The 25,241-nt window shown below is 35.9% G+C and overlaps 1 long non-coding RNA gene across 1 annotated transcript; it reads left to right on the top strand.

Moving 5' to 3' along the window:
* The first annotated feature begins 206 nt into the window (after positions 1 to 206).
* On the top strand, positions 207 to 747 carry LOC111370259. The gene is made up of 3 exons (XR_002698358.1): positions 207 to 293; positions 405 to 474; positions 565 to 747. It is a non-coding gene; the product is annotated as an uncharacterized LOC111370259 (long non-coding RNA).
* The last annotated feature ends 24,494 nt before the right edge of the window (positions 748 to 25,241 follow it).

Consider the following 25,241-nt stretch of genomic DNA (forward strand, 5'->3'; position numbering starts at 1 on the left):
TTTGTCATGTTCTTCGAAAAAGTCAGAATTAGAGAAGTACTTGGAGGAACCATTATTTCCAAGAACTGAAAATTTTAAAGTTTTGAATTGGTGGAAGGTTAATAATGCTAAATTCCCCACTCTTAGGAAAATTACTCGTGACATATTAGCTGTTCCAGCAACTACTGTTGCATCTGAAGCTGCGTTGAGTGTGGGAGGAAGAGTAATTGATGATTTTTGTGCTTCGTTGCTTCCGAAAACTGTAGAAGCTTTGGTGACCACACAAGATTGGCTCCCTTCCCTGAAAAAGAAGAGTAAGTAACTAGGTATTCTAATTATTAAGTTTGGTTATATTTTTTTCTCAAGTGACTATGTATTATTATTTATTCCTTACAAGTACTTAATTTGTCACGTTCTTTTTGCAGAACTTGACATGAATGTTACAAACAAAGCCATACAAAATTAAAATAATGTTTCTTAATGACTAAAGCTTATGTAAGTTTTAGATATAAATTTATGTTTTCAATTTCTTGAGATGATATTTGTTTTGTACAGCCTTTTATTCTTAAACATCCTTTTTTGTAGGCGTGGTGGACTTGTGGGTGATATGATATGGAGAGAGAGCTCAAACTTCAAAGGCTATGCTTGAGATTTTTTTTCCTTTGTTTTTGTTGCTCACTTTATCTATAACATTTGTTGAATATGTAGTCATTGCAATATTTTTCATATTTTGGTTCCTTTTAATTTGGTATTATTTTGTGGATTGTTATGGAAATTGTCAATAGTAACATATGGTTATTTCTTTATATCACAATAAAAAAAATGTGTAAAATATTTCGGATCGGATTATCAGATCGGATATCCAATAACATAGCAAATTGGATATGGATTTAACAATCTAATATTCGTTGGATTATCGGATCGGATCGGACCGGATAATTATTCTTATCGGATCAGATATGGGTATATCTGATCCATATCCGATCCATTGACAGCCTTAGTCCTGGGAGGTCCTCGACCTTTTGTTGCAATTATAGAAGCCATTTTGTTGAATAGGATGGGCACCCACAAAAATTTGTCCATTGGAATTCTGAATTAAGGGTTTAACACCCTTTTTGCTTAGTTTTTCACATTTTTGCGCATGGTGGTTGTAATTTTGTATATATGCGTGATTTTCTTTATTGAAAATATATCATAAACATTAAAACTTATATCCAAAATTAAAGATCAAACCAAGTTTTATATATTTTTCTTTAAAGTTAATTTTTCAAGTTAATTTTGCTTTATTCAAACCTGGATTAAGGTTTGATTAAATCCTTCAAGCATTTATTCCGGTGGCAACAAATGTCATTTGAGGACATCAATTCATAATTGTGTTCAAGCTTTTCATTTTGATGGATTCTTGTTGCTGGTTTTTTCCTGTTCTTTATTAACTTTGTTCAACAATTTCAAATGATATTTTCAACTTGTAGAGTGAGACAAACATGGCTACGATAAAGATGATGAATCAAGACCTTGTGAGACTTAACGGATTCGACGGGTTGAACTTTACAAGATGAAATGACAAGTTGAAGTTTTATTCTCACAACCTTGAAGATTTTCTATATTTTAGATCCGAACTTGGCACCAGTGTCGGAATCAATCCCGAATGACATTGACAAAACAAAGGCGAAACGAAATAAAAGAGAAGAAGATGAATTGATAAGTAAAAGACACATTCTAAACACTCTATCCCATCGTCTCTAAGATTTCTATATGTTCGCGAAATTATTTGTTTCGATTCAAAACCCACCGCAAGTGTACGGTTCGTTAACAAGTAGTAAAATGGACTATAAGTCCAAGTATCGATCCCACGAGGATTGAATTAGTTCGAATTAATCTAATATGACATTAACCGAAACACGACAAACAAATTGCGTTTTTGTACTTTAACTAACAAAATGTAATCGTTGATGCAATTATTGACTAAGGATTATACTAAGTTCAAAGTAACTTGGATGCAATTTTACTAAAATTTTAGAGAATTAATGGATGTTCTAACTCACTAGGATCACGAATCCCCAAGCAATACCCATTCAATAGTCATTTATGCAACTTTGACACACAATTCCACAAAAAGATGAATAGATATTCCTATTTTAATTTAGCAATCTCTCTCGAGCAATGCCAAACCTATCTCAATATATGATTCGACTATATTTCTATGAGGAATACTAATATACCGACATGCATTATAATTAATGAATATCCAATGATGCACACAAGGCATAGAGTTATATTTCTATCCTCTATCGGACCATATGACGACTTATACTATGTCGAACCTATTTTCCTTCTTTCGAATGCATAAAACAGGTCACCACATTCATATAATCACGTACACAATAATTATATGAAAATAAAAACGAAATAAATCAATCAATTCCGGAATTGGTGTTTACATACGTCAAAAATCCAAAACAACAATTAAACGTGGTATTACAAGGTTCATCGATCTCCTAGTAGTAATAAATTTAGCCTAACATGCTAAAAAGAACAAAACTCAAAAGTATTTGAAGAAATGACATCACCCGAATCAATATTCACTTTGATCTTCAATTGGCGCGATATTTATCTCTTGTTTTCTCTCTTGTTTCTTCTTCAAAATCTCCCAAAAACATGTAAAAATGGCGTCCCCTTCGTTCTGGTCCAGTTTTTGTATTTGTAGGACCCTAAAATCTTGTTTCTATAAGAGTTTCGGAAGAAAAAGGAAACTAAATTTTTTTCAGATTTTTGTTCTATGCGACTGCATAGAAGGAATTTTTCAAGCCTTTTTTGTTTCGGTATGGTACTATGCGACCGCATAGAGGATAATACTATGCGGTCGCATAGTACTATCAACTATGGAGAAATTGCGTTTTGGTCCTCCAACTTGCATCCTTCACTTCTTAGCATCTTCTCTTCATTCTTTTCATTTCATCACCCCACGATATCGTCAATTTGGTAATTGGCCTAATTGATTTCTCGATTTGTTCATCGGATCAACTTCTGGATATTTGCACTTTTGGTCCCTGAATTTTCACTTTGCGTCACTTTAGTCCTTTTTCGCGTCTTTTCTCTTGAATTTCACCATGTTCATCGTTGTTTCCTAAAATTCACAATTGTACAAGATTAAGTCACAATTCAATCATTTTGCTCGTATTTAAGTCATGTTTGTGACCTAAATAAGTGTGTAAAAATACACTTATCAAACCCCCCAAACTTGAACTATTGTTTGTCCTCAAACAAGATAGTGACTTAATTATGAACAAACATGGCTTAATATCCTGTTGTGGCTCAGGATTGGACTGAGTATTTAAAAATTTATCTTTGCAAACATGACATCAACCTTTACCTGTTTAATGCAAATTGACGTGTGTGTGCGTGAATTCATGCTAACATATCAGATTTATGATGAATCTGAGTCCCAACCCCAAGTGGTCAAATATATCCTTACTCACTCGAGAGATACACAGCCCCCCAAACTTATTCTTTTCACTCAATTATCCCAGTGTTGTGTTTTAAGATTAGGAATTTATATAGTTGTAGTCCTCACCCTCTCGTAGTTCGGATTTAGAAGTCTACATTTCAAAAAGCGAAGGCTCTCCTAGATTTGATTGCTTTGACACTCAAGATCAGACTAGATTACTTGTCTCGCCTCAGAGGTACGGTCTCTTCAACCAAATGTCTAAGGGCTTTTCGTCATGTTTTCTCTCTCTCTCTCTCTCTCTCTCTCTCTCTCTCTCTATTAATTTCTGATTGATTTTCATCTTCTCATTTGCTTTTTTTATAACCCATGTAACGAGGTTTGGGCCGGTGACTCCCAAACCAGTTGGTTTTAGGGCACCAGATTTTGAAATATCCTTACAAGCTTATTCACTCGAGTTATAAAGGCTTGATAAGATGACTTTTTATTGACCTCTTTCTCTCTTGCTTTCTATATGACTCTTTTAGTGAGCTTTAGGCCGGTGACTCCCAAGCCAGTTGACCTTAGGGCACCAGATTTTGAAATATCCTTACAGGCTTACTTGCTCGAGTCATAAAGGCATGAAAAGAAATGTCTTATTCTCACAAATTTATTTTATGCCCTTATTGTTCTAGACATTTAGTTTCCAAAACCAACCCCTAATTTAAGATTTTCACCTAATCTTCACCCAACTGGTCTAGGCAATCCACACAATAAATTTCATGCACGGAGCCTCTACTCATCTCAATGCTTTCCTATAATAGCTCAACTATCACCAAATTGTCTTTAGGTAGTTTATGGGTTAATTCAATAGAGGGTTATCATTCTTTTCCTACTTTATGCTCAAAATCCATTCATTCACCTAACATGTCAAGTATGAATAGCGTGCATAGATAATGTCAAGTGTTGCATCAACAAGTATCAGTTAGTCTAATTAACACCAGATCCAAAATTTTATAGTTTAAACTAGTCCAACAATAACATCATAGCGAACGAGGTTATTAAACCCACACAAGCATGCATTAAGAGAATTAAAACAAACTGAATAGAATGTCAAGTTTTTTTTTCACTCATCATGCATGCATTAATAAAAAAAAAACAGATAATGATGAACACAGATAAAGATATGAATTAAATTATGTCACCCTCCCCAAACTTAGTTAATACATTGTCCTCAATGTAAGATTAACAAAAGATTAATGACATAATTTTTAAGGACAAAATGAAGATGAAGAATCAAAATGGGATAAACAATACTCTCATGATCAAAACGGTGGCTGGGATGGAAAGTTGGGCCCGGCATCATCATCGCCAGGATGAGAGGGAAGGCGAGATAAGATCTCTCTCAACATGGCAGACTGCTAGGTTTGCTCCATCTGCATGGCCTGAACCCTCGTTTCCAAATTCCCTAGGCGGTCCCAAGACTCGTTCACCCACCACTGTATACCGTCCATCCGGCTAACGCACATGCCCAGACGCCCATCAAAAGTACTCATCTGTCTGCATGCGACGATGGATTCACTGCTGGCAGTGGATGCGAAGTTTCGTGCAGATGCCATACCTGTCTGTACCTGCTGAATTGTGGTAGTCAGTGCCCCAAAGGATTACTGAAGCTGCTGCATGTCCCGGCCGTGTCCAGTCATAGTAGCAAACATCCGTCGTAATAACTGGGTGTCCATGTCAACTGGTGGTGGCGGAGTCTGTGGCATCTCAAAGTCCACAGCTACTTGTCCCTCTGTAGCCTGTTGCTGTCGCTAGCGCTCGTTTTCCAATTTCTGCTGACGTTTTCCAATTTCTGCTGATGTTTAATCTTGGCGCGGTCTTGGGCCTCGAGTGTGAGGCGTTTGATAAAAGGACTTGGTTTCTCCGGTGCCTCCCTTGGCTGAACTTGTATGCCAGCTGCTCTACAAATTCCACTTATCAGGCTTGGGAATATCAGTGATGTGTGCGTGTCACCCCATGCGCCTATAATGTGTATTTGATTGTATATATAGGTGGCAAAGTCAATTTTGTTCCCTCGAACTAAGTGGTAAATAAAGTCTGCCTTCTAATCGGTGAATGTCGTCCGATAGGAGATCGGCTCGATGTTGTGGCAGATGAATAACCAAAGGATGGCGATAGACGGAGTGAGGTCTATATGATACCAATCAGCAGTAGGGAGCGGCCAAGCATTTTCCCGTCCCAATAAAACTTCGGCCACTTCAACCCAGTTGAAATCATGCGGGACTGGGACTATATTTGCCCAGGTGAGATGATAGTAGTCATGTATTACCTCAGGTGAAAACATGATCCATTTGCCCCGAACCTAAGTCTGATGCAAATGGTCAGATCCCCGTGTGTCTATTTCAGCATTGAAATTTGCATAGAATTCCCGCACCAAGTTTTCATAGACGGGGTGCAGTCTTTCAATCACCTTCTCCCACCCATAGTTGTGGACTAGATAAAAACAGTTCAAAATTCGGGAAATCATCCAATTTAACTGGTCTTTCGGGGATAAGCGCCCATTCCCGGATAACATTGGCATAGCGGGCTGCTTGGTCGGAAGAAAGAAAACGCCGGACTCCCCCTTCGGGTTCCCTAGTCCGGGCTGTGCCAGATGTGGAACCAACTTTCTCCTTTCCCTTTGATGTACGCATTGGGGGCATCCTGCAAAGTTAAAGATACAGTAGTCAGTAAATTGCGGTAATGAAAACGATAGGGGGAATGAGGTATGCGACACAAATAGTTTACAAACCCCCCAAACTTGCTTCAACAAGCATATAGAATACCATGGTGTGCACGTATCAAAATATGACAAAGAGGGATGTGTAAAGAGAATGTTGAGGTGAACAATTGGAAAGTTAGGCCAAAACAAACACATATAAAAAAAATCATATCCATGATCGAGTGCGCATGTTCGGCCCCGGACATCATCGAGAAAACTAGAAGTTCCCCCAGGCAATCTCTGGGCATATGAGAGTATTCAATGAGATCTACCATGTATTCAAATTTCAAAGCAAATGGACTTTGTTTGGTATGCCAATTAATGGTGGAAAGTATGGGACGTAAGGTGCCGTGACATGCCATGTGTTTATGCGTTGCAAGGTGGAAGTGATGTGATACATAGTCGTTCAAGTGGTTGTGAATGTGGTAACATGCAAATCAAGAAAACATGCTCAAGAACGTCCAAGGAAAGCAAAGTAACAAGTTACACACAAACATAGGTCCAAACAACCAAAATGAATCGAGTAACCCGATGATTAAGTGTGCACGTTCGCCCCCAGACATCATCGAGAAAACTAGAATTTTTCCTGATCAACCTTCGGGCATATGAAAGTATGTAGTGTGGAGTGGCACATATTCAAATTTCAAGCTCATTGGACGTCGTACGGGTACTTAAAGCAAGGGACGAAGTGGGTGCGATGAGGTGACGTGAACCTAACACGAGTGCCTTAATGTGTGAGTGGTTGGTGCGTGAGTGTTTCGAGCTCAATTTTGATGGTAATTGATCGCAATGTGCATGTTAGGGTACGTATTTGGAATAAAAATTGCGAGATATCACATAATGCACCAGAAGGCTCGACTAGGCATTTTATCGAACATGTAACATACATGCATTGGAAACTTACAAAATACCTAAAATGTGATGTGCCACCAATCCAAAACATAAACCAAGTTCAACATTCACAAATTCAACGACTACCTAATGTCCATTTCCCACAAACAAGTTCAAAAAGTAAAGTTGCATGACGAATCAAAGTAGAAGAAAATTGTATTGAGGGAAAAAGGAAAATGAACTCACCTTGAAGTCACAATGGAGGCGTTGAGTGTCGATTTATCGAGGTGATGATGGGGAGTGGAGTGAAGTAAGGGAGTGGTTCGTGTAGGAGTGTGGTGTGTGGATTGTAGAGTGTGTGAGGCAAGAGAGGGGAGAATGGGAGATGGAATGTCTCGGTCATGGTTTAAAACCATGATCGAGATCTAGTACTATGCGGCCGCGTAGTAATAAGAATTCCCCCAACTTTGTTTTCGGTAACTATCTATGCGGTCGAATAGAAATTATGTCTATGCGATCGCATAGACCAACTTTTTTTTTCTTTTTTTTTTTGAAACACTGAAATGCAAAAAAACTATTTCCCTCGTAAATTTTTTTTTTTAATCTAAAAATGCGTGAATCATATTCTCAAACACCCCAAAGCCATTTCAAACTAACCGACCAATGTGGGTAATGCCCAGAAAATTATGGAGATGATAATTCGATCCTATTAAAATGAATGTAAATGCGAAAATAAAATAATGTGAAAAGTAAGCGAATAAAAGGATAAAGTGGGTTGCCTCTCACCCAGCGCTAGATTATAGTCAATAGCTCAACTTTACCGTGTTGCTTTATTCTGGTGGTTTAAGATGAACGGTAGACTTTTCTTTTGAAAAATCGCCGCCCCAATAGCGCTTCAGACGCTGTCCATTGACCTTGAATGTCCCCTTGCTATCGTGAGTGATCTCAACTGCCCCATGGGGAAAAACCTGTGTAATAGTATACGGACCAAACCACCTCGATCAGAGTTTTCCTGAAAACAGCTTAAGCCTAGAGTTGTAGAGTAGCACTTTCTGCCCCACCATAAATTCACGCCTCTGAATGTGCATGTCATACCATTTTTTGGTGCGCTCTTTGTAGATTCTTGAATTCTCGTAGGCTTCCATTCTGAGCTCATACAGCTCATTAAGTTGTAGGAGACGTTTTTCACCCATAGCCTTCAAATCCAAATTCAATTTCTTCATTGCCCAGTAAACGTGATGTTCTATCTCAAGAGGTAAGTGGCATGCTTTCCCGAAAACCAGTCGATATGGTGACATTCCTATAGGGGTCTTGAATGCAGTCCTATAGGCCCACAAGGCGTCGTCCAATTTCTTAGACCAACCCTTTCGTGATGAACTTACTGTGACTTCAAGTACACTTTAATTGTCGATTGGACACTTCGACCTGTCCACTGGTTTGGGGATGGTATGCAGTGGCTACACGATGTTTAACACCATATTTAGCCAACAATTGTTCGAACTGACGATTGCAGAAGTGTTTGCCCCCGTCACTGATAATAGCCCTCGGTGTTCCAAAGCGGGTAAAAATATGTTTCTTTAGAAACTCAATCACCACCTTCCCATCATTGGTAGGCAGTGCAACGACCTCTATCCACTTTGATACGTAGTCCACAACCACTAATATGTATTGATTAGAGAAGGATGGGAGAAATGGCCCTATGAAGTCGATCCCCCCAAACGTCGAATAGTTCCACCTCTAGGATACTTTTTAAAGGCATTTCATTTCTCCTGGATATATTTCCGGTGAGTTGACATCGGTCACACCTTTTCACGAATTCAAAAGCATCTTTAAATAGTGTAGGCCAATAAAAACTTGATTGAAGGATCTTCGCTGCTGTTTTTGAAGCATCAAAATGCCCTACATATGTAGATGAATGACAATGTTCTAATATCAAAGGCACTTCTTCCTTAGGTACGCAGCGATGCACAATTTGATCTGCACCCCACCTGTATAGGATGGGATCCTCCCAGAAATAATATTTCAATTCAGAGAAAAAATTCTTCTTCTGGTGACTGGAGTAATCAGGCGGCATAATAGATCTGGCTAAGTAGTTAACGATGTCTGCATACCAGGGTACCTCTTCCAAACCAAAAATCTGTTCATCTGGGAAGACTTCGTTGATTTCCACTGTTTCTGTCTGTTCTGTGGCCTCGAGTCGAGATAAGTGGTCTGCCACTACATTTTCATTGCCTTTCTTATCCCTGATTTCCAAGTCAAACTCTTGAAGCAACAGTATCCAACGAATGAGATGTGGCTTTGTATCCTTCTTTTCCATTAAGTACTTGATAGCAGCGTGATTTGTGTAAACGATGACCTTTGATCCCACGAGATATGATCGAAATTTGTCAAAGGCGTGGACTACGGCAAGGAGCTCTTTTTCTGTAGTGGCATAATTGAGTTGAGTTTCGTTCAAGGTCTTACTTGCATAGTAAATCACGTGAAATATCTTATTTCTTCGTTGTCCTAAGACAGCCCCAGCAGCATAATCACTGGCGTCGCACATTAATTCAAATGGCAAATTCCAATCTGGCGTAATGATCACGGGTGCAGAAATCAACTTCTCCTTCAAGGTGTTAAAAGCAAGCAGACACTCATCTGTGAACTCAAAAGTGGACTCCTTCATCAACAGATAGCACAACGGTTTAGTAATCTTTGAGAAATCCTTGATGAACCTTTTGTAGAAATCGGCATGCGCGAGGAACTACGAACACCTTTCACAAATGTAGGTGGCGGTAATTTCTCGATCACCTGAATCTTTGCTCTGTCCACTTTAATACCCTTTGCTGAGATTCTGTGTCATAGCACGATGCCTTCCTGTACCATAAAGTGGCATTTCTTCCAATTCAATACCAAGTTAGTCTCCGTACACCACTGTAGCACAAGACTTAAATGCTCCAAGCACTAATCAAATGAAGACCCGAACACTGAGAAATCTTCCATGAAGACCTCAATGAATTTCTTAATCATATCTGAGAAGATAGCCATCATGTAGCACTGAAAAGTAGCAGGAGCATTGCATAAACCAAACGGCATCCTACGGTATGCAAAGGTACCGTAGGGGCAAACGAAAGTTGTCTTCTCCTAATCGTCAGGTGCTACTGGAATCTGATTATACCGGAATATCCATCCAGAAAACAATAATGCGAATGCCCTACTAGTTTCTCTAGCATATGATAAATGAACAGTAATGGAAAGTGATCCTTTCGAGTAGCAGCATTTAGTTTGCGGTAATCAATGCAAACTCTCCATCCAGTCACAGTCCTTGTAGGAATCAACTCATTTTTCTCGTTTTCTATCACTGTGATACCCCTTTTCTTGGGAACAACTTGTACTGCACTGATCCAAGCACTATCAGATATTTGATAGATGATGCCTACATCGAGCAACTTCAATACCTCAGCCCTAACTACTTCCTTCATGTGTGGATTCAATCTCCGCTGACCATCAATGCTTGGTTTGAATTTTTCTTCCATGAGTATTTTGTGCATGCATAGCGACGAACTGATCCCCTTGATATCTGCAATCTACCATCCAATGGCTGTTTTGTTTTCCCTTAGAACCCGAAGTAGTTTCTCTTCCTCCACCTCACTGACAGTACTTGAAATAATAACCGGAAGTGTAGAAGATTTCCCCAGGTAAGCATATCTCAGGTGTGGTGGCAGTTGTTTAAGTTCCAATTTAGGAGGTTGCTAAATAAATGGCACTGACTGTGTAGTCCTGGTTCCCAGTTCTTCGAAGTAGCGTCTGCACATGTATGACAGATTAGTTTTCAAAAATCGTGCACATGTTTCAATCTCACTCGAATCAGTATGAGTGGATTGAGAATGTGCAATGCACACCTCGTAAGCATCGGAAGGATGATGTAGCCGAAATGTATCTTGAATTATTCTGTCAATTACATCGATCTGGAAACAGCTGTCTGACTCAGTCAGAAATTTCATTGCCTTGAACACGTTGAACGAGATTTGCTCTTTGCCAAGCCTCAATATAAGCTGCCCTTTCTGAACATCAACAATCACTCTTCCAGTAGCTAGGAAAGGTCACCCCAATATAAGTGGAACATCCTTATCTTCCTCCATATCCAAGATAAGGAAATCAGCTGGAAATATGAACTTCTCCACTTTGACCAATACGTCTTCAATGATCCCTCTTGGATGTGTTAGGGATCTATCTACTAACTGTAATGTAACCGTTGTGGCCTTAGCTTCTGCCAAGTCGAGTTTCATGAAAACAAAGAGAGGCATTAAATTAATACTTGCACCTAAATCACACAATGCTTTATCAAAATGACAATTTCCAATAGTGCAAGGTACAGTAAAACTCCCTGGATCCTTTAGTTTTGGAGGAAACTTTCTCTGGATTCTGGCACTACACTCCTCAGTTAGCATCACTGTTTCGTGTTCTTCTATCTTTCGCTTGTTGGAGAGGATATCCTTCAGGAATTTTGCATAACATGGCATCTGAACAAGTGCTTCAGCAAATGGAATGTTGATATGTAGAAGACTTCAAGAAATTTATTGTGTTGCTGATCCAATTTGTACTTTTTCAATCTCTGCGGAAACGGAATAGGAGGCTCATGAGGGTTGATAGGAATGGCATCACGTGATGTACTGGAATTCTCCTTGCCCACATTCCCTGTTGTTTGTTCAGTTTGTTTCACAATTTCGTCATCCGAGGTTGGTGCTGATTTCTTGCTAGCTACCGATCTTTTGACATGTATCTCCGATAGTTGACTCTACTTTTGGTTGTTATAGCCTTTGTGTGCTCCTTAGGGTTGATTTCAGTGTTGCTGGGCAGATTTCCTGGTGCTCTACCCGTAATGGAGATTGCCATCTGTCCTATTTGTGTCTCCAAATTTTTTATTGCTGCACTCTGGTCTTGAAGAGTTGCATCTGTCTTTTGCATAAACTGATTGTTGGCTTCCATATACTGGTTAGTTGTTACCATGAACTTTTCAAACATCTCTTCCAATCCAATGGTGGCTTTTTATCCTGCTGCTGATATTGACCTTGTGGTCTGTTTTGATTTTGATTGCTCCACGAGAAGTTTGAATGTTTTCTCTAGCCCTGATTGAAGGTTTCCGAATGTGGGTTGTTTTGTCGGCGTTGACCCCATTGCACAAAATCTGCATGTTCGACCCCTTGTGCAAGAATTGGACAATTAACAGTATTGTGGTCTGCTCCACATTCTTCACAACTCGGCTTCTTGACTTGTTTAGCAGTGGCGGTCTGTGAAATGCTCTCAACCTTATGGAACAAAGAGTCTATCTTTGCAGATAGTGCAGAATAAGTATCTACTTCATAAACCCCTGGCGATCTCTTCTGAACCACTCGATCTGTAGACCACATGGTTGAAGTTGTTGCCATTCTCTCAAATAGCTCCCATGCTCCATTAATTGTTCTCGTGGAGATAGACCCGTCAGATGAGGAATCAACTATGCTCTTGAAGGATGGAAGTAGTCCAGTGTAGAAAAATCGGATCTGTGTCTTCTTGTAAAAACCATGTTGCGGGCACTTCCTTAACATATTCTTGAAATGATTCCATGCCTCTTCAAATGATTCGGACTCACCTTGGTTGAAAATAAAGATATCATGCCGCATTTTTGCTACCTTTGCTGGCGAGAAGAACTTGGTGCAGAATTTGTGGGCTAGCTCGTTCTAAGTGGTGATGCTTGCAACGGGGACGCATCCAGCCATTCAACTGCCTTATCCCGCAAGGTGTGTGGAAACAACCGTAGTCTTATAGCATCGTCTGAGATACCCTGATACCTGAAGTGTTGGCACATATCCAGAAATCAGGATATGTGTGTATGTGGGTTTTCGCTAGCTATCCCGTGGTATTGATGCCATTCTGAAACAGTTGAATCACATTTGTTTTCAGCTAGAAGTTCGGTTGCCCAAATGGAAGATACACAATGCTAGATTGACTTTGGACCACCAACGGAGCCATGAAGTCCCCAAGTACTGTATTCCCATCATCTTCAACTGCCATGCCTTCGTTGAGTAGAATTGCCGGTTGATTTTGCTCGTTAGCCATTTGTTGTGCCGCTCTTGCTTCTCTTTGCCTATGACGGAATGTACGTTCGATCTCTGGATCTATGGAAACCAAATCTTGATCAGGTGCTCCTTGCATACAAGCCCTGAGATTGCAAAATCAATACAATATTAAATTGAAGTATTAATAAACTAAACCTAGTAAACGAACTACTACTAATCTAGATAAGTTCGAATTAGTGTCACAAAAGATAAAATTAGAACTAAATTTCAATCCCCGGCAACGGCGCCAAAAACTTGTTCATGAAATTATTTGTTTCGATTCAAAACCCACCGCAAGTATACGGTTCGTTAACAAGTAGTAAAATGGACTATAAGTCCAAGTATCGATCCCACGAGGATTGAATTAGTTCGAATTAATCTAATATGACCTTAACCGAAACACGACAAGCAAATTGCGTTTTTGTACTTTAACTAACAAAATGTAATCGTTGATGCAATTATTGACTAAGGATTATACTATGTTCAAAGTAACTTGGATACAATTTAACTAAAATTTTATAGAATTAATGGATGTTCTAATTCACTAGGATCACGAATCCCCAAGCAATACTCGTTCAATAGTCATTTATGCAACTTTGACACACAATTCCACAAAAGATGAATAGATATTCCTATTTTAATTTAGCAACCTCTCTCGAGCAATGCCAAACCTATCCCAATATATGATTCGACTATATTTTTATGACGAATGCTAATATACCGACATGCATTATAATTCACGAATATCCAATGATTTACACAAGGCATAGAGGTATATTTCTATTCTCTATCGGACCCTATGACGATTTATACTATGTCGAACCTATTTTCCTTCTTTCGAATGCATAAAACAGGTCACCACATTCATATAATCACGTGCACAATAATTATATGAAAATAAAAACGAAATAAATCAATCAATTTCGGAATTGGTGTTTACATACGTCAAAAATCCAAAACAACAATTAAACGTGGTATTACAAGGTTCATCGATCTCCTAGTAATAATAAATTTAGCCTAACATGCTAAAAAGAACAAAACTCAAAAGTATTTGAAGAAACGACATCACCCGAATCAATATTCACTCCGATCTTCAAAATCTTCCAAAAACTTGTTTTCTCCCTTGTTTCTTCTTCAAAATCTTCCAAAAACATGTAAAAATGGCATCCCCTTCGTTCTGGTCGAGTTTTCGTATTTATAGGACCCTAAAATTTTGTTTCCATAAGAGTTTCGAAAGAAAAAGGAAACTAAATTTTTTTTCAAATTTTTGTTCTATGCGACCACATAGAGTAATTCTATGCGGTCACATAGAAGGAATTTTTCAAAGCCTTTTTTTTTTCGGTATGGTACTATGCGGTCGCATAATACTATCAACTATGGAGAAATTACGTTTTGGTCCTCCAACTTGCATCCTTCACTTCTTAGCATCTTCTCTTCATTCTTTTCATTTCATCACCCCATGATATCGTCAATTTGGTAATTGGCCTAACTGATTTCTCGATTTGTTCATCGAATCAACTTTTGGATATTTGCACTTTTGATCCCTGAACTTTCACTTTGCGTCACTTTAGTCCTTTTTCGTGTCTTTTCGCTTGAATTTCACCATGTTCATCGTTATTTCCTACAATTCACAATTGTACAAGATTAAGTCACAATTCAATCATTTTGCTCGTATTTAAGTCATGTTTGTGACCTAAATAAGTGTGTAAAAACACACTTATCACTATACAAATAACACATCGACAAAAAATATATGAAAATCAAATACAATGTCGAGGAAGAATGTATAAAAAAGTTTCTTATTTCTAAATATTATGATTTTAAATTTTAGGACAACTTGCCTTTGTTAGGACAAGTCTATGAGTTGAAAATCTTTGTCAATAAAATGAAGGCCGTGAAGATAGATCTTCCTGAATCTTTCCAAGTTGGTACAATCATTGTCAAAATGCCATCTTCATGGAAAGTGTTCGTTAATTGGACTTTCTGAGTTCGAATTATTGGTCTCTTGATGAATGTTTTCTTTTGGTTACACAATTTTAATTAATTTAATTATAACAATATAAATAAGCACACACAATTAAAATTATAATTTTGAAAAATAAGGCAAAATAACTAAAATTCTACAAAATAAGAAAACATAAACATGTGGGGATTTTGAAGAAAAACGTGGTCGGGATTCATGGTTTTACTTAACTGTTGCCTAATTAATTTATCCACAAATCAATTAATAAATTACTCATTTACGATGTTAAACTCGATTTTTCAATGTTAATTAATTATCTCTCTCAAGCGAAATTAATCATAATTGATTAGTTTAATCTACTATATATCTATGTCAATTAAAACCAAATAATCACATTAAATTTTTGTGGAAATAGTTCAAAGGGTTACATAGGGTTAGAGGTATATCCCTATCCCCTATAAGAATCTAGGATTTCTACTGTATGATCTAAAATGCAAAATCTTATCTCAAATGATGTATAAATCATTAAACATAATCATTCATTGACCACATAAATTAAAACGTAAAATATACAATACCAGATGCACATAGAAATAAGCATTTTAACATTAAATAGCAAATAATGAAATTAATTAAAGTTAGATTAAGTATTACCATAAATTCCAACACAAATATCTAACAGACATTGAACAATTGATAAAAATAAGAATATTTATTGCAATATATTACAAATATGACAAAATAATTTAGAAAATACAAAGTTATAAAAACCCCATTTTGAGCTTGGCCTTGGCTTTTCCTAAATATTTCTTCATCTTTTCTTTGAATTTATCCCCATTGTTTGCTTCAATGTTTCCTCCAAATTACGAAAAAATGAAAGAGAAAATAAAGATAAGAAAAAGAAAGGAAAAAGAAAGAAAGGAAGAAAAGAAAATGAAAAGCAAAAATTGAAGGAAAGAAGAAGACCCTATGTTGGTGCCTTTTTTTCACTTAAAAACCAAGAAAACCATCCATATTCGCAACCTAAGTCCCCAAAATTTGGGACAAACAGCAAAACAGTCCCCTAAGATTTTTAAAGTAGCATCTAGGCGCCAACTCTCTGTTAAAAAACAAAACAACTAGTTTTATTTTTGCAACCAAAGTCACCAGATATTGCATGGCAAGTCCCTCAACTTTGACTTGTACAATTTAGTCCTTAATTTTGATTTTCATTTCAATCACACCCTTCGTAAAATGTAACAAAGGTCCCCTTGACTTTTGGGACTTGTGCACTTCAGTCCCAAAATTCACGATTTTGTACGCTTTTGGTCCATTTTCATTTCCTTTTGCCTTATTCTATTTTCTTGGGTGATTTATCTACAGAAACAATAATTACATAATTATGAGTAGAAATTTGCTCATTTAATCAATATTTAAGTTTATTTAGGTATTAAATAAATGTGCAAAAACACACTTATCAACAATCACAAGCTTAAGCTCTTGTTTGTCCCGAGCTATATTATCTATAGCACAATTAAGCAACTCGTGATAATGATCAACACATTAGATAATTTGCAAAATATCCATGAGTGAACAATTGTATATTAGAGTGAGTAAATGAATTAAGCAGGTTAATTAATAAAATGCACCAAACAAGGCCTAATTTAACCATTTTACTTTAATGACGACTAATGGCATACAGTGAAAAAAATGTCAAAAACTGACAGACGAATGCAATCTACACAAAATTTGATTTAATCATGTTATACCTACATCATATTTTACATCGTGCCATGTTGCACCACACTATTCGACAGTTTAAAAAAATAGACAATTTTTTCACGGATCAAATCTTGCCAACTCAATGATGTAAGGATGATGTACACTTTTGATGTACAAATGAGTTTATACAAATCACCCATGAGGCCTCATTATGTTCATTTGTCCCATCAAATGGTCATCTGCACTACCCTTGTGTGATTTGTCCAAGGATAATTTGGTCAAAGATTTCTTTATTATTTTATGTAGAGATTACAACTTTATACCATTTTGCATTTAACAAATCTTCGAGTATTCATACATAATTTTTCCGCTCAATACCAATAGTTTGAATTATATCAAATGGTCCCGAATTACCAAGTCATGTTACATGTACTACAAAAAAAGGCTGAACTATACACAAAATTCCAAATGATCCCAAAATGTTTCTCTTTTTTTTTTTTTTGTTTGTTTGTTTGTTTGTTTGTTTGTTTGTAATACGTGTGGCGTGATTTGGTAATTTAAGACCATTTGATATAGAGATTTGGGACCATTTTTGTATAGTTCAGCTAATACCAATCAACAAAGTGTAATTTTTGCTCTGTACCAATGATATTTTGGGACCATTTGTGTACAGTTCATCTAATGCCAATCAATAAAGGGTAATTTTTGCTCTTTACCGATGATGTTTTGGGACCATTAGTGTATAGTTTAGGTCATACCAATAAACCAAGGAATTTGGTCAAAACTCGGAAATTTAGTTTATTAAACAACTTAAATACTTGATTAGATAAAATGATGGTTATATTACGACCACAATAAGTGTTTAATACACCAGAAATTTCCTATTTGTTTGAGTAAATTGACATAAATACACTATCTATTATTCGCCCATCTATTAAGTGTTCTGTTCTAATTCAGTAGAAAAGAGTGGATTTCCCATCCCAACTCAATATCACCAAATATCACAACTCTTCCTTTTTCAAGATGCTTGATGGCTTGTTGTCTACTATACGATTCAGCAAACTCTGGCACAGAGAAAACACAACCAATATCTCCAAAGCCGATTGCAGCAGTATGGAGTTCACATCATGGTTGCCATCATTCTGGTTATAATAAGAATATTACTATTATCAGCCAGCTCCGGAATTAGAACAGATTAACTACTATGTCACACTTCCCTTTTTTATTTGTTAATTTATCTACTTCATAAATAAATTTGAGGTGTTGGATATGTTGTCCTACGATTGACTTCTCGTTTTGATTATAACAAAAAAAAATTATTTTACAATTGTATTTGAGTGATTATAAAAGTTTATGACAAGCGTTGACAAAATGATGCTTTTGGAGCTCCTGCAAAATTGGACAAAGTAGAAACCAAGCTACACATCAAGACAACGAGCACTTTATCGAGTCAAACAAAGAAGAAATTAGAAGAAAACGGATTTAGACACATTGATTTCAAATGTTAAGGGAAAACACTTTAGTATTTGACATATACGTCATTTGAAACTCAAGAAACATTTCTTCGCACAACAAACACAATTTTTGCATAAAGAAAAGTATGAACCTATTATATAATTTAAGAAATGTCAAAAAGTCTGTAAAACGTGTTAGAAACATCCTTCATGAAATTATATCTTGTTACATTATTTAAAGAAGGGAAATTTTCAAACACGAGCTGATCTAGAGGACGCATCCGGTAGGTTTAGCGGACGAGTCCGATAATTCTAGCGGACGTCAGGTATGACAGGTTTGTCCAACGGTCAAGAAATTGAACGTTTTGACTTCTGAATAAAAAACGGTTATTTGACCGTCCGGAAAGCTAGCGGACGTCCGGTAGAATATAACTTTTGACCGTTTTGCTGCTATAAATACCAGATCATTTTGCATTCAATGTAAGACTTCCATGAGCATTTAAAGTGAGATATTACTAATCTATCTATTCAATCATCTTTATATATATCTATTGCTTTAACTTATTTATATTAGAAAAACTTTTGATAAATTCACCTTTTGGAAATCATTTTTATCAAAGTGTTTCTTATCTAACACTTGAGTTTTAATCATTGTTATCTACTAAAGTGTTAGCCATCTTCTCTTATTGTATTCAACTTCAATTATATCATTTATTGCAAGTGAAGTCTTTACTTGTATACTCCTCATTTTTCAAACTTGTGGGTTGAGTTGAAATCCTGGAAATTTCAATATTGTAAAGGAACGGTGTTCCTTGCTTGTAAGTCATCGAAAGCATTGTAAGAAGGTTGGATTGCACCATAAGTCAATTAATATAGTGAAAAAGTCTTGCTCGCGACAGAGAGTTTGGTAACGGGGGACGTAGATCATTGCATTAGATCAAACCTCCCTCTCATATCGTTTGACTTCTCTTCCCTTTTACTTATTCTTATTTTTATTTAATACTTGTGAATTTATCTTAGTCTTTGTTCCTTTTCATATTTGACTAATTGCTACATTTAAGTGAGAATTAATTGTATATTTAAAACTATTTTGAAAAAGTTACTATAACCAATTCACCTCCTCTTAGTTAGCTAGTCTTGGGCTTTCAGTTGGTATCAGAGCAAATGTACTCACTTAGACTTCACAATCTAGAATAAATGGCTAACCAAATGTTTCTTGAAGGTCACTCTACCAATCGACCTCCCTTCTTTGATGGAATACATTACAATTATGGAAAGGCTAGAATGATGATTTATATTCAATCCATATATTACAACATTTGGGAAGTGATTGAATATGGGCCATATAAACCTACTAAGACTATTAGGATAGATGGCCAACCAGACCAAGTCATTCCCAAACCTAGGGAAGAATATGATGAAGAAGATAAGAGAAAATTATCCTTAAATGCAAAAGCTAAGAATCTTCTTTATTGTGCATTAGACAAAAATGAATTCAATCGCATTAGCACATGTGACTCCGCATATGATATTTGGCATGCATTAGAAGTCACTCATGTAGGCACTAACAAAGTCAAAGAAACAAAGATTAATCTCTTAGTTAAGGAGTTTGAAAATTTCTTCATGAAACAAAATGAACCTATTCTTGATATGATTACTCAATTTACCGATATTGTAAATGATATCAAAGGTTTTGATCACAAATTTACTAATGGTGAACTTGTAAGTAAAATGTTTAGGTCATTATCGGAAGATTGGAGCCCATTGAGAATGTTGACAGAAAACACCAAAGATATCAACACATATCCATTGGAAGAACTATATGCGACATTAATGACATATGAAATCAACAATGCCAAAATCAAAGAAAAGATAAGGAAAAGCAAAGAGGAATCCAAATATTCTTCAAGATGCCAAATTGCTCTCAAATCAGCAATTGATGAAGGTACGTCAAATGAAATTCAAGTGATGAAGAATTGGATGATTTAGTTCTTCTTGTCAAGAAATGGAAATTTTTTCGAAACAATCGAAAATTTCAAAAGAAGGAAGAAAAGGAAGAAGAGAAGAACAAGAAAATCATTTGCTATGATTGTGATAAACCTGGACACAAAAGAACCGAATGTCCCAACAAAAAGAAAATTTTCAAAAAGAAGGCACTACAGGCTACATGGGATGATAGTGATGACGATGATCAAAATGAAAATAGTGGCCAAGAGAAATTGCAAACATGTGCTTCATGGTTATTGAGGAAGAGGTAAGCCCTAGAGAAAAAAATTCATTTGAAGAATTATCAGCTTGTTATGATGAAATGCTTGAAAATTTTGAAAAACTTGCCAAAAGTCATTCCATGCTAAAAAAGAAAAATTCTTTATTAAAAGATGAAATAAAGAAACTTTTGAAAAATCAAAAGGAAAATAATGATTGTTTAATAAACGAAAATCACCTTCTTAAAGAAAAAGTAGATGACTTAAAAAAAATTATTCACAAGTTCACCCAAAGAAAGAAAAATTTTGACTTGATGCTTGGGGATCAAAAATGTGTTTTCGACAAATGAGGTTTGGGCTACAAACCATCCTTAAAACAAAAATATCTTGCGAATATATTTGTTAAATCTTCTAAGACTATATGTAGTTTTTGCAATAAGATTGGACATATTGCATATAATTGTCTTGCTAAGAAGAGACTATATTTTGAAAATAAGCATAAGTTGATTTAAGAATCCACAAAAACTAACTATCAAGAACCCAAATTAATATGGGTACCAAAAGTCAAAAATTGAAATTATTTTTGTAGGTACCATCAAAATTCGGAGCAAATGGTTCTTGGATAGTGGATGTTAAAACACATGACCGGAGACAAATCATTACTATGTAATTTCAAAAAGAAAGATGGAGGTCATGTGACGTTTGGAGATAATGCCAAAGGAAAAATAATTGGTATCAGAAATATTGGTAACTATCCTTTCCCTTCTATCAAAAATGTTCTATTGGTAGATAACCTTAAACATAATTTACTAAACATTAGTCAATTGTGTGACAAAGATTACAACATTAAATTTGATTCTTCCAAATTCCAAATTAAGGATACCCCATCCAAAGAGATGGTTTTTGTAAGAAGCCGAAATAAAGATGTTTATATCATAAATATTGAACACAGAAGTGATGAAAAATGTTTACTAAGTTTGAAAGAAGATACTTGTCTTTGGCATATGAGACTAGGACATGTTAGCATGGACCTTCTCTCAAGAATTTCAAAACATTGCCTTGTTAAAGGATTGCCAAGCTTGAAATTTGAAAAAGAAAAAAATTTGTGAAGCCTGTCAATTTGGTAAACAAGTAAAAAGTTCTTTCAAACCAAAAATGTATTCTTCAACCACAAAACCTTTACAACTTCTTCATATGGATCTTTTTGGACCATCTAGAACTGCAAGTTTAGGTGGAAAACATTATACTTTTGTTATAGTTGATGATTTTTCTAGATACACTTGGGTCATATTTTTGAGCCAAAAAGATGAAGCACTAAAATCTTTTAAGAATTTTGGTAAGAAAGTCCAAAATGAGAAAGGATATTCTATAATTTCAATTAGGAGTGACCATGGTGGAGAATTTGATAATGTCGCCTATGATGATTTTTGTAATGAAAATGGATAAGAACATAATTTCTCGGCTCCTAGAACTCCACATTAAAATGGTGTGTAGAAAGGAAGAATCGCACATTGCAAGAAATGGTTATAACCATGCTAAATGAAAAATATCTACCAAAATATTTTTGTGCCGAAGCCGTAAACACCGCTTGCTACATTGTCAATAGAGTTTTAGTTAGTCAAAAGAAAACTAAAACTCCATATGAACTTTGAAAAAACAAAATTCCTAATATTAGTTATTTCAAAGTTTTTGGTTGCAAATGTTTCATTTTAAATACTAAAGATAATTTGAGAAAATTCGACTCAAAATTTGATATTGGTATTTTCCTAGGATATTCATCAACTAGGAAAGCTTATAGAGTATTCAACAATAGAACTCTAGTCATTGACGAATCCGTACATGTCTCATTTGATGAAACTAACATCCTTGATCGTGAGAAAAGTATTGAAGATGATGTAGGGTTGGAGAGTTCATTCAAACAAAGTAATATTCAAGATCAAAATCAAGGAACTCAAAATGAAAGTCAAGAGCCAAATGATGAAGAAATTAAAGAAAAATCAACTGATGCTCAAAACGACTCTACACTACCAAATGAATAGAGGTTCGTCCCATCTCATCCAAAGGAATTGATAATAGGTGATCTCTCTAAAGGTATTACTACTAGAAATTCTCTTAGAAATCATCTTGGAAGCTGTGCTTTTCTTTCTCAAATTGAACCTAAGGACTTCAAAGAAGTCGAGTTTGATGAATTTCGGGTTCTAGTAATGCAAGAAGAGCTAAATCAATTTGAAAGAAATGATGTTTGGAATTTAGTTGCTAGACCTAATAATCAAACCGTGATTGGAACTAAATGGGTATTTACAAACAAATGAGGAAACATTGTGTGTAACAAATCTATATTAGTGGCCCAAGGTTACAATCAAGAGGAAGGAATAGATTTTGAAGAAACTTTTGCACCGGTAGCTAGATTAGAATCCATTCGTATGCTTCTTACATTTGCTTGCTACAAAGGTTTTACATTATACCAAATGGATGTCAAAAGTCCATTTTTAAATGGATATATTCAAGAAGAGGTCTTTGTTGAACAACCTCCCAGTTTCAAAGATCACAAATATCTAAATCATGTTTTCAAACTTAGAAAAGCACATTATGGCCAAAAAACAAGCTCCTAGTGCTTGGTACGAACGTTTGAGTAAATTTTTAATTTCAAATGGTTTTTCTATTGGAAAGGTCGATACCACAATTTTTTGTAAAAAATTATAAGGATGACATGCTTATCGTTCAAATTTATGTGGATGATATTATATTTGGTGCCACTAACATATGTCTTTGTGAACAGTATGAGCAAGGAATTTAAAATGAGCATGATGGGAAAATAAAAATTCTTCATCAATTTGCAAATTAAACAAACTTGTAATGGAATCTTCATAAATCAAAGCGAGTATTTGCTATAGATGCTCAAAAAATTCGACATGGATGGGCTAAAACCAATGAACACTCCCATGAGTTCAACAATGAAGCTTGACAAAGATGACCAAGGTACTCCTATTGATGTGACTAAATATCGAGGTATGATCAAATCTCTTCTTTATTTAACCGCTAGTAGACCCGATATTATGTTTAGTATTTGTCTATGTGCTAGATTTCAATCTAATCCTAAAGAATCGTACCTCAAAGTCGTTAAAAGAATTTTTAGATATCTTAGTGGAACTAAAACGTTAGGTCTTTGGTATCCAAAAGGAACTCAGACATTGACTTACTTAGCTATTCGGATGCCGATTGGGCTGGTTACACTATTAATCGCAAGAGTACTAGCAGAACATATCAATTCTTAGGCTTCGCACTAGTCTCATGGTTTAGTAAGAAACAAAATTATGTTGGATTATCCCAACTGAAACCGAATATATTTCCGCCACTAGTTGTTGTGCACAAGTATTATGGATGAAACAAACACTTAAGGATTATCATTTGTCTTTTAATCTTGTACCTATTATATGTGATAACACTAGTGCCATAAATTTGTCTAAAAATCCTATATTGCACTCACGAACAAAACACATTGAGATTAGACATCATTTTCTTAGAGATCATGCTCAAACAGGTGACATTGCTTTAGAATTTGTCAATGCAGAAAATCAATTGGCCGATATCTTTACTAAACCTCTTGCTCTCGACCGTTTCACACACATTCGTAGAGGTTTAGGAATTGTTGATGAAATTGAAATAAAAAATTGATGTTGTGACTATTTTGCTCTTTTTATTTTAAAAAAATGTTTTTTGGACGAGTTTATCGGACGCGTCCAATACATATCGAACAATTATAACGGACCGTCCTCTAAATCATCCGGTTCAACAAAAAATTTTTCCTGCTATACCGGACGATTCGGCATATACCGGACGTCCGATAGACTGAATTTGACATTTTAAAATCGTGATCAGGATCATTTTCTTCCTACATTTTTTCTTCCTTTCTTCATCCCCTTCGCACTCTTCACTACTCTCCACTTCAAATTCCTCATTCCACTCTTCTAATTCTTCAATTTTTACGTAACCCATTTCCTTCACTCTTGTTTCCACATCAAAAATTTGAAAAAGGGCAAAATTTCTCTCCTTTTCCCAATCTCGTGCCCTAACTCTCATTTTTATATTTTGCTTCAATTCAAACAATGCAGAGAACAAAGCAAGCTGAAAAAAGGGCAAAAACTATGGAACATCGGCCTCCAACGCCCTCCTTCGATGAAGAAACGAATTTCGAACCCGAAGAGGCAGTGAACCCATTTGAAAAATCTCTCATTTTACTAGGTAAAAATGTTGATTTTTCAGCTTTTTCTATTGAAGCATCTACTTTTCACATTCAAGAATTCTTTGAAAAAATGGGGTGGATTTCGGTATGTTCGTTGGAAGAAAATGCTTACCCTCAACTCATGAAAACCTTTTACACAAAATGGCTATTACACCACATTCCGATAGTATCTCCTGTCTAATTAAAAATGTAAGGATCACCATTACTAAAGCTCATATTTGGGAAATTCTTAGGCTTGAACTACGTGATACGCAAGTTTTTGTTCGTAAAGCTCACCCGACCTTAGAAGGTTATAACCCAAGTGACGCATGTCGTCGTGTGACGGGGAAAGATTTTAAAAAAATCACAAAAATTAATGCAAATCAACTCACTCTACCTTGCAAAGTATTGCAAAATATCATCGCAAATATTATCTTACCTAGAAAACGGCATCGAGATGAGGTTAATTACTTTGATTTGTTCATTCTCGATTCATTCTCTTTGGCCGAAGGTTAGATTTTCCAACAATTGCTTTAGGTCTTATGAAACTTATCCATACTTCTTGTTATTCCAAAGCTTTGCCCCATGGTATGCTTTTAACATAAATTTTCAAACACTTCAA

The sequence above is a fragment of the Olea europaea genome, chromosome 21 (assembly GCF_002742605.1).
Source record: "Olea europaea var. sylvestris chromosome 21, O_europaea_v1, whole genome shotgun sequence".
NCBI lineage: Eukaryota > Viridiplantae > Streptophyta > Magnoliopsida > Lamiales > Oleaceae > Olea > Olea europaea.